Raw genomic sequence first — 11,315 nt, 5'->3', positions numbered from 1 at the left:
TACCTAGCCTGATTAAAAGTTCTGGAGAACTAAAGGCTTCCACTCTCTTATGACCGTCTTCTTGGTCCTACAGTAGGTATTCCATTAGTTGATAATGGATGTATAGATTTTCTCCTTATGATACAATCTTTGCTTTTCTTTGTCTTTTTCTCTTCTGCATTTTTCTTTGCTTTTCCTTGATAACTTGTCTTTTGACAGCTGTCCAGGGAAAATAAATGGAAGGAGCTGATTTGGACCCTCTTTGTGTCAATGTCCAGCACTGGTAGCTACTGCATTGTGCCAGCACTCATCCCCCTTGGCACAGGGGTTGTTGTCATGTCATGCAAAGTCAGTCACTGCTTCCCAAAGTGGCAGGTGAGCCTTGCCATCGGGCCTAAACAAATACAAGACACAACAAAGGAAGGTGGGCAAAGGCAGAATGAAGGCCAAAATTCGGAGTTGGCATTTAAATATGCTTCCAGTTAGCTGGTCTTCCCTGGCTGATCTTCCTGCTTGAATATCATTGCTCGCTTTTGTTCCTTTGGCCAATGAATGGGGCCAGAGCATTTTTTTTGTCTCCCAGGGCAACATCATCATCATGATCATCATCATCTAAAACATTTCTAACCTGTCCTTTGCATAGCCTCAGGAAGGCTTACAACAATTGAGTAATCACATAAAATACAATTAAAATACTCAATAATAAACATTGAAACATTCAATCAAAAGAATTGTTCAAAATTAAAAAGAATAAAATGACTAAAATGTTAATTCTTACTAACATTATTAATTTAATTATTAAAATGATGGGCAAATAAACATCAATTGGAGTACAGTGTTATTTCTGGAAAGTAAGAGGAAGTGAGATTCCTGCAACTGCTAATTCAATTAGAATTTGATTAGCTGACCTGGGAAAAGAAGTTCATTGCCATGGCGGGGCTGGAACCAGGAACTGCTTACTGATATTAGCCAGTAATGTAACTAGGGAAGCTAATACAACTTAATAAAACTGAAAGTACCTGTTAACAGGTTTTTCCAGCGCATAATGGAAGAGAGGGATTTTGATGTCCCCTTAGCCGGGGAATGCATGCTGGCTTTTTAACACCAGCTTGTAGCAGTTGCGGCTTTCCTGTTGCCAAAAGCAATTTAAACCACACTTGTCTTGCAGCTAGCTAGAAACCACTGCAAAGCTTTTTTACACATTTATTTTTCTAACCTGAGTCATATTCATTTATGCTTTTAAACCCAAAAGTTCTTTGCTTACTTTTTCACATGATCAGGAACCCCACAAGCAAAACTCATCAATCCTAGATGAATGGGAAATGGCTGCAGTCCAGTACACAGTTAAGCGCACTTAACTCTCATTGTGCTCCTTTTATTTCAGTAGAACTTAAGCATGCTTAATTGTACACTGGAGTGCTGCCAATGCCTCATCCTGGATTCTCTTCAAAAAAACACAATAAACTTTGTACTCTACGTCTGCCCATATTATCAAAGTACAAATAACGAGAGATCTTTTTTATTTCACATATACTTCAGTCAACAGACTTCCTTTTGATGATTGTTTGTTCCCACTAGGTTCCATGATCTACATTGGTAATTGAACTGCTGTTCAGTTTATTGCTACCAAAGTTAAACTCACTTGATCCTTCATAATTTGCTATAAGCAAAAAACATGCTGTGTATAATGACGACTGAAGATTGCAGGCACTATGATATAACCAAGGACATTTGTAATGACTTTCTTATCTGTGCAATGGTAAGTGATGGGTTTATAACTTAAACATTTTGCAGATGGAATAAATAAATGGGATAAAATATTTTGTGAAAAATTGTGAGTTAGTTGTTCCGGGCAAATATGATCAATTCAGTTTCTACTTATTTATGCTAAAATGTCTATCCCATCATTCTAAGAAAATACTAAATGCAGCTTTCAACAACTTTGAAAAAAGCACTATAACAAAATTATTTAAATTGCAAAATGCAAAAATAAAAGCTAAAAAGAACAGAAGGGGAAAAAACTCAGATAATTCAACAGTCTTGTGCTCAAAAAGTGGCCACTGAAAAGATAGCCAGCAAATTACTGCAGGAAGCAGGGATGATACACACAAGCATTTGGGGAAGTTGTTGCCTAATCTGGTACTGTAATTTAAAAATCCCTTTCAGTTTCACCAGCCAAGTGTCTGTCAGTCGAGAGACAATGAGATGGGCCTCATGAGCGGAGTGAGCTTTCCAAACCAGTTCCTATGGAAGATCTGTTTCCTAATGGATCCCGTCCATGCTGTTTAGGACTTTAAAGATTAATGTTAGCACCTTGAATTGCAGCTAGAAACAAATCCACAGCCAGTGACGCCAGCACAGAATGGGTAACCCTCAGTGACAATTCAGGAAAAGAATTCAGGACCAAGTTAAATTTATGGATAGCTAGTCCCCAGGCTACAAATGAGTTCCATTCCTGAAAAAATGGAAATTCATCTCTAAATTAAATTTGGGTTTTGATCACGTAGTCAGCTCTCCACATTTGCAGGGGTCAGGGGCACAAGACCCCTATGAAAGTGAAAAAACCATAAATATCTCTAACCCCCCCTCCCCCTGCCAAACACACTAGTACATCCTCTTTTCAGCAAAGAAATACCAGAGAGATTTCCCTCTCCGGATGGGTGGGACAGGAAAGTCTGCTTTGGAGGTCTCCTTCTCTACCCTTTTGCTTCTTTTCTATGGTGATGCTTTAGAGGCCTCCCTCTCTAACCTTTCAATTTTTTCTTTCTCTGTGGTGTTGATGATTTTCCACACTTTACAATTTATGGCATTTTGTTCATAAGTACAGGTTGTTTGTAATTCGAACGTTCATAACTGTACTCCATGGTGACTCCATGTAAAACTCATTTCAGTAAACAAATACGGAAGTTCCTAGGGAAAACTTAGCAAAGTTCGATCCCTCCAGAAAAGGACATAGCTAAAAACCAGATAGAGCCCATGAAAGGCAGTTCTAGCTGCTGCCCTCACCTATGAATCCCAAAGCATTTTTATAAGATTTTGTGTGTTAGTTCTCACTGGAATCTGCAATCATATTAAATTACTGGCCTAGGATGATCCCCTTTGTGAATGAGATTTCCAGGAGTAGTGGTCTATACCAACATTAAATTAAAAATAAAAGAACCAGCTCTTTATTGGCTGGTTTGAAGAAATTTAGCTAAAGGGAATCAGTGTTCCCTTATACAGTCATGTTCTTTGCTTCCTTTCCTTTCATTGTTTCCTTGTCAGACATGTATTGCAGCTTGGAAGAATCAGAGCATAAATCCTATTTTCAGCTGTTTTCTTGTTTCAAAATTTCCAGGGAGAATCCCTTTTGGTAAGATAAGAAATTTGGTAAAATTCATGGTAGTTGCCTGGTGTTCACTAAAGTGTTACCCTTGGGAACCAAACAGACTGATCTAGTTAATACATGATGCAGTTGATTCCAGGTTTATTTATCTAGCAGAGTTAAAGAAACTTTTCATTGTGTAACATCCTGATTATCCACACGTTTTCCATCTTTAAATATAATATATTTAAATCAGTTTCACATTATGCAACAAAAAACCTATTCAGTGCTTCTGGTTGTCGTTTCACTATTTAAAAACAAAAAATCTCACCCATATGCCTCGGGCTGTCTTAACAGCATTATGCGCTCTGGGCAAAGCAGTGCACTGGGGCCCCTACGACAACTACAACTACTGTTAATTTTGGAAGTTTTCCAATTTTCCAAGGGTTTAACATACACAGATTAGTATGGGGCCCACAGGCAAGTGTACATCAGGCCCATGCGTTAAGATGGCCCTGCATATGCCCCCACTGTATTAGTATCTCCACCTTCCTCTCAACATGGCGCCACCACTGAATCCTGCTACCCACCTTCCGCTGGAGATAACATGTTGAGAGTTGTGATGGGACCACACAGTAAAGGCTCATCAAAACTTCCATTTCCATTTCTTCTATATTTGAAACAATAAACAGTCTTTTTATAGCATAAGTAGGCTTTTATTCAGCCTCAATTATTTATAACATCCAAATGAAACACTCTTCATTCATCCAAGATAGGAAATTAGCCTCAGCCAAGTAAATATTTGAGGTAAGGAAGGACCACTTACATTCTTTATATCACCGTCTTACAGGCAAGCATGAGTTCCTTCTGCAGAATCAGGCCTCTTAGCTAGAAATTGCAGATAGACCCCCCCCCTCCTGTCTTATTAGTAATCTGGGAAACTGTTATGAAGTCCTCCACTGCACAAAAACTCCAATTCTATGCAGTACTACTGGTGTTGTTAAGAAGCTCTCATTTGCACTGAGGTAATATATATCATAAAAACGTTAGACTGTTTTGCTTTCCTCCTGAATTTGTCTCTGCCAAGTACCATAGATCAAGAGCTCTGGTATTTAGAGTATGTTAGGAGAATCAGAAAGGAGGCAAATGGGTGCTGAAATGGATACAGGTATGGATAGTGGCTATGTCTAGTGCATTTAAGGTGTTTCATCCAAGTAATTGAGACTATCTAGCAGACTTCAAGCTGCCAGAAGTCTGTTGCTCAAAGCTTAAATAGAATGCCAATGGGCTTTGGGCAATTCACTATCTTTTAGGCTCAGCTGCCTTCCTCCCAAACTAGGGAAAATAATATTGGTCTGCTCTTGCCAGGACTAACAAAATAAGCATGTTTCAAATGCCTTGAACACTTTAGGAAAAGCATTATATAAATATTTAATATTAAATGCTATTTCAAGACTGAAATGTATGTACTATTACAATAGATGGAATAAACATTATGTAACCATCTAGAGAGATTCAGCTTTGAGTAAGATAGAAATGAAATTAATGATAACTTCAGTGAAACTGTTAGACATGTTACCAAGAACGGAAAATGGCTTTTTATGCCAGATTAAATCTAATGCAAGGCAGATACTATTACACAGTGAAACCTTTAGTCCCCACTCAGCCACAAAGCTCTTTGAGTGACTTTGGGCTAGTCATTTTGACACTAAGATAACTTACTCACAGGTCTGTTGTGAAGATAACATTGAGAGGAGGAGGAAGAGAATTATGTAAACCTTGATTTCCTTGAAAGGAAAAAAGGTGGGACATTAATATGATAAATATTTATGTCAGAGGGATAGGATACCTTGTGTATACTAAAGTCTTGTTTAGCTTTATGTCCCATTATGAGGAAACAGACAAATACAGCTAAAATCTCAAAGATACCTCTAATTAAATAGGAGATTGGCCTAGATCACAATGAAGTAATAGTAATCCTAAGAAATCTACATAGATCTGTCACTTTACTTTGTTCTGTTACTTAAGACATCATTAATTACTGCTAGATGATATCTGCCTTGACATCTGGCCTGATGTTTTGTTGCAAATATACAGTATACTCATAGTAATGAACTGGCACACTTTCTGAATTTTCTTTGTGTTTAGGGTCTTTTGTGTTTGCACACACTGATGTGCAAATATGCATATGTACAGAAAAAAATTGAGGTCCCAGCCATAATTTTATTTTAAGTGAAATCACAAAGGACATTAGACTTGATGGTGGATTCTATAACTCCAGCCCCCCAAGATATAAAGACAAACTTTTCTAAAGCTTATAGTTTCTCATAGCTATTCAGGAAGAAAAGCAAAAGAATGCAGCCTAGAGCTTGAAAGAACAAGTCCCATATGTAAACCAAAGGGAGTAGGAGTTCCATGTCTTTATAGTTCTGTGCTCTATCATTTCCCACCCAGCATAATGTCACTTGGGGAAGGCACAATAAGTAAAAACAGATGTTAAAGCACATGTTCTAAATTATGTGAATGTCCAAAAACGGTCTCCAGACTTAGGATGGGAAAAGAATGAAATGTCACACACAACCATCACAGGGAACTTCCTCTTTAGGTTTGTTCTGCAGATGAAGAATGGGTAAATAAAATATGTCTTTTACCTAAGCAAGGCTAAAGGTTATCAGGGCTTTATTTTGCTTTCTTTTAAACTGACTGATTTGCTGGTGACACATGTTCCAAGCTTTCTAGTTTAGCAATAACTGCAGCTAAAAAATAATCTGATTCTTATTTGGGAAATGCTAACTACTGAAATGACCCCGATAATAAACCATCTTTTACCACGATCAGCTTTCTTATGTTCATCCTTTCTTGAAGGATGCATTAAAGATAATGGTCTTGAGCATGTTGTGGTCACAGGCAATAAGCTACACATAGTCCTGATTTGAATATCGCAACAATCCATGGTTAAAAAACCATGGATTGTTGCAGAAAAGGTGGCAGGAGCATATGTGCACGCTGCTTCTCACACACACACTCTACCACTGTGATAAACAATGCATGGATGCCTTATCCCTGGATGCATATGACATTTGAAGTCAGGATTCTGTGTTGCTAGGAGACTAACAATTCAGAATTTGAACCCATGGTTAAACTAAAGATTTTATCCAGCCAACTCGTCTGTCACTCATTTGTATTATGGTGCAGATGGATATCCTTGGATCTGCATTTATTGGCAGATATCCCTTGCTGCTTGGGACAAGGTGTGTAACGGAGCCTGGGTACACAATATTGACCCACTCCCACTTGGACGTCCTCTTCCCTCTGAAGATAGCCGTAATTGCCACGCTAATAAAGAAAAATGAATTTTCTCAGCAACAGTATATAAGGTGAAGCATTTTGGAGTGGCTTGAGCATGAATGGCTAACTAAGACCTACTAGCTGTTCTTGATACAGCTAGATGAACTCCTGGAACTGGTTTGGTAATATGGATCAGCTCCATTGCCTACATTTTGGACTTTTTTGCAGGGAAATGCTATGAGGGCTGCCATGATCTAAGGCTTTATTTCCATATTTAACACACTGCTGGACATGATTTAATAATCGTGAGTTTTGCTCATCACAGCTTCTTAAGAGAGCTCTGCTACATTTGCACTCTGTCTTCATCACAGAGTGCAAATGCAACTAAACAGCTCAGTGTTGTTTCCGAATTAACCTATAAAACAGGTGTGCAACAATTGTCTATTATTATTACTATTATTATTATTAATGGAAGACACCAATTTTTGCCAGCAAAACTCTTGCTTTATCCTGCCAGAATTAATGCCAACAAAACTGATCACATCTAAAAGTGAGTAGCACAAAACTGCAGATTAAAGATTTTTCTAGGCAAGATAATTAAATAGTAAAAAAAAATATACTGCAAAGCTATACTTACCTGGGATTTAGACCTATTTAACTCAATGGCTTTTTTTCCCTGAATACAGCTGTACATCGGATTAGGCTGTTAACACAGTTAGTTGTTACATTATGCAAGCAAAGGTTCTGTTTCATGCTATTCAACTGCTGTTTGAGGGAGAGTGTATTGGATTTACTCTTTTACATTCAGACCAATGCAATCAGTGCTAATTGTCCATCTGTCCATCTACATTACTTCTCTCTTGCTCTCCCCATATGTCAGTGCTATATTTTGCTGATAAAGTCTGTGCAGCTTTGGTGTGCCTACTTTGTTTTTGAAAAGAATAAGTCCAATGCCCCATTACCACCGGAGGCCATATGCTACATCAATCACTACAAGACAAGGCATCTTCCAAACTCTTGTTCATGTATTTCCTTCCTAGAAATGAAATGATCACAATCTTACATGGTTTGGCATCTGTCGTTTTCAATATTGATCCAAAAGAGACCCCCTACAAAGAAAAATCTTCCCGATTGCAAGTGCAGGTAACATTTTAAGATGCTCTTCTACTGAATTCTTTGTTTTGATGAAATGTCAGACCCTAAAGTTTCTTTGGTTTGTGTACTTCCTCTTGCAGCATAGCTTATTCTAATTTCATGTGCTGCAACAGCCTTGCAAAAAGAATGGAACCTAGACAATTATTTACTGGCAGTTTCTACCAGATGACAGACAAAAGCACAGGGCGATGTGACTGTGTCTACATTCTCTTTTTCTGTTTCCATTTGGAAAGTTGAGGATTTTTCCTTTTCATTTATTACTACAGCTCATTTCTTTAGCACTATTCAAACTGTGTAAACTATTGTATTTTCTGCTTTTAATTACAAGTCCCAAAATGAAATTCTTTCAATATTCTATTTTTTTTCTCTTCCACAGCAAATGCAATGCAAATATGGGAGAATGCATAAATCATAAATCTTTCTACTATCTGCTTTAAGAAAACAGTATTTTTCTCCAAGAAGCCATTATGCAGTTTTCTACCAAGTTTACCTTGCAGAGGAAATCCTTAAATCCAAAATGTTTGAGCACAATCCAGCTAATGTTTGAACATGTTTAAGCACCATTGATTGTAGCAGAAGTTAGGCATATGCTTAACTCTCTCCTATTGGCATGTAGGAGTGCATAGTTCATTGCTGAATTGTGCAACCTATTATGTGCTTCGATGGAAGACCATCGCCCTATTGTATAAGGGCCAATCGGGACATGATTCTATGATTGCAATTAATAGGACTGTTTTTAAGATCTTAAGTAGAACCAGGAGTAGCAGTAGTTCTATAACTTCTGATTGTTTTATTTTTTTATCTCTCACTCAAGATTTTGATGCATCATGATGTTTTTCTAATGTTTCCCTGACGATTTCTCGATGTTTCTGTATTTTCCTTGTGTGTGTCTATATTGTTCTTGCATATTATCCATTCAAAGTCTCTTTCCCCTTCCTGCCATGCGTACATGACACCATTTCCATAAAACACTCTGTGTATGTTCTGTTTCTTCATAGTCCGTCTTAAAAGTCTGGTGCCCCTCAGCACTGTTGTAATTTAGGAATATGTGTTTGCTGTAAATAAACTGTTGGATGGTTGACTGCATGCTCCCTTTTGGATTCAGACATTCGTTCTTTGCAGGTCTGAAATCCTGACATTTGCTGCCCGGGTGATGTTTCCAGTACCAGCATGCTGCTGCTGAAAGGGGCAGGCTTTCTACCCCAGACCTGTCACCCACCCTTCACAGCTGGGTTTTTTCGGTACCACTCACTCAGCCTGTGATACTAAAGCAGAGCACTGTCAAAGTCAATAACCAAAAAAACCTCACAAGGATACTATTAGGGAAATGTGGCTTAATAATTCAAGGTTGATTCCAAACAGAATGCCTTTGTTCCCTTCCAAACTAAAAAGAGTTGACTTCAGGATGGATCCTGCTGTTTATGGAGCCAATCCTCTAGAATATGTGGTGTTTGTCAATTCATCCACCCTCTTAATTTGATGCCGTATGATTGAACTAATGATAAGTCCAGCCCCAAGTATCAGTTTGCTCCCCAGAATTCTTCCTCCCCAAACATGAAATTGTCTGGTTCTCAGTAATGGCCTAGCTTACCTCTGGGTCCATCAGCCTTGGTATTTCAGTTGCAAATCCCAGCCCTACTTCCTCTTCCAGTTCTGGATTAGAATTCAAGTCAAGAACCTTTAAAAGCTGTATCATGGAAAGAGTAGGCCCAATACCTATAAAATCTTTATGTCAAAAAGGGGGCTCCTGGTACCTGCCAGGTAGGTCTATGGACTTGGGACAGGAAGGACACCCTTCCTGGCACCAAATGGTTTACCCACCTAGAATCTGTGGTCTCAGGTGGAGGTGCCTCAGGAAGGTATCACTGCATACTTTAAGGTGTACTAGGAGGTGTGGACAACAGTTTGGCTTCCCTGGCCCTAGGACCAAGTATGCTCACCATTGAAGAGACCAGGATCCTGCTCTTCTTTTCACCATTACAGATCAGGTTCTATAAAGTTGATATTGCTTAAAATTTGCCATAGTTTACCCAAGCTTTTGAGTGCTATCTCTTTATTCCATGGCTTGGTTTCAATTTCCCATGTGCAAACATATAGATTGGTGACACAAACAGCTGCCTTAAGTGAGATATTCTACAGGTACACACTGACATTAGTTCCAGACAAGCGTTTGAAACTATTTCCCAATCCTACTACCATTCAATTCTTTAATTAGAAATGAATGAAATTCCAACCACATACTCACAAAACAAGTTCTTACCACTTGCCCCTCCCAACTATCTCATCTTAAATCCAGAATATGTTACCCTCACTGTAGGTGCTGTTGAAAATGGCTTCCAAAGCTGAATCATTTCCATCTCAGCCATAACACCTACAGTCACAGCACATAGATCAAAAATATTATCTGAATATCTGTACATGACTTTACGCCTTGCCAGCAGCAGTAGAGGTAGGTTTAGAATCTCATGATGTGATGGTACCAATCTCTGTACTTTATACTCATATACATTATGACCAGAATGACTCAGCATGTATGGTGACTCACCATTTTTAGCAGCACCATGGATGATTCATCATTTTCAGCTGCAGTTTGATGTCTTCTGGATTTAAGTTGGTGTCTTTGAGCTGAGTTAGCTATTAAACAACTTGTTGAAAAGTTGAAGGACAACTAGATAAGGACCAGTATGATATAAGCATTGGGTAGAGTTGTAAGAGCCCCCACCTGGCAGTTAAAATCCATGCTTGGCCATAATGTGAGCTGGGAAGCCTTGGCCCACTGCAGTTTTTTGCTCAGTAAGACACTAGATTAATACACACACACACACACACACACACACGCACGCGCACACACACACGCACGCACGCACGCGCACGCGCACACACACACACAATATTTCTACATTTTACACAGTACCACAATTTTATAGGGGGTTTTTTTGGGGGGTGGAGTTGTCTAAAGTGTTTGTTCTTCAATATAAATGATTAGCTCAGTGTGAAAGGCATTATCTCTGTAACATCAATATATGATACAATCCTGACAACAGCAAACGGTGCTGAACATTTCATCAGGTAAAATGGTACATTTGTTCTTGTGGGTGTTGTAACACTACCCAGCAGGCATGGAACACATTATATGAAGACAGCACCACTCAGTTTACAAGGTAAACCTTTTGAAGCATGCCTTATCTATATTCCATAAAGCACAATGTAGATTTACAAGGATGTATAAATGTTTTACGAGGTTAGGGATAATAATAGCACCAGTGAAAAACACGTGCTTCCTAAAGAGGAAAGGCAATGATGATTGAATGATACCCTGAACAGATTATGTAATTGAGTTGAATTTCTGGAAACAAGAGCTAGCAGAGTGAAGAATGTGATTTCCCTATTCCATTTTATATTATAGCAGTAATAATGGAATGGTGACGAAGAAGGGTTTACCATAACAGTGCCTTTCTTGACATGAATATTTTCTATAGTAAAGCATTCTTGATGTTAATACAGCTGTTTAGAAAACCCTATATTTTTATTGAAATTGTTCCAGGGTGCAATCCAAATGCAAGTTTAGACAGACAAAAGGGCTAAACTT

At 38.5% G+C, this 11,315-nt stretch overlaps 1 long non-coding RNA gene across 1 annotated transcript; it reads left to right on the top strand.

Annotated features, from left to right (window-relative positions):
• Window positions 1-1,579: 1,579 nt before the first annotated feature.
• Window positions 1,580-10,540, top strand: LOC123031587. The gene is made up of 3 exons (XR_006416327.1): window positions 1,580-1,738; window positions 7,612-7,714; window positions 8,103-10,540. It is a non-coding gene; the product is annotated as an uncharacterized LOC123031587 (long non-coding RNA).
• Window positions 10,541-11,315: the final 775 nt, after the last annotated feature.

The sequence above is a fragment of the Varanus komodoensis genome, unplaced genomic scaffold, assembly GCF_004798865.1.
Source record: "Varanus komodoensis strain SLA01 unplaced genomic scaffold, ASM479886v1 scaffold5, whole genome shotgun sequence".
NCBI lineage: Eukaryota > Metazoa > Chordata > Lepidosauria > Squamata > Varanidae > Varanus > Varanus komodoensis.
The sequence above is the reverse complement of the archived record's forward strand: the minus strand, read 5'-3'. Positions and strand labels throughout refer to the sequence as shown.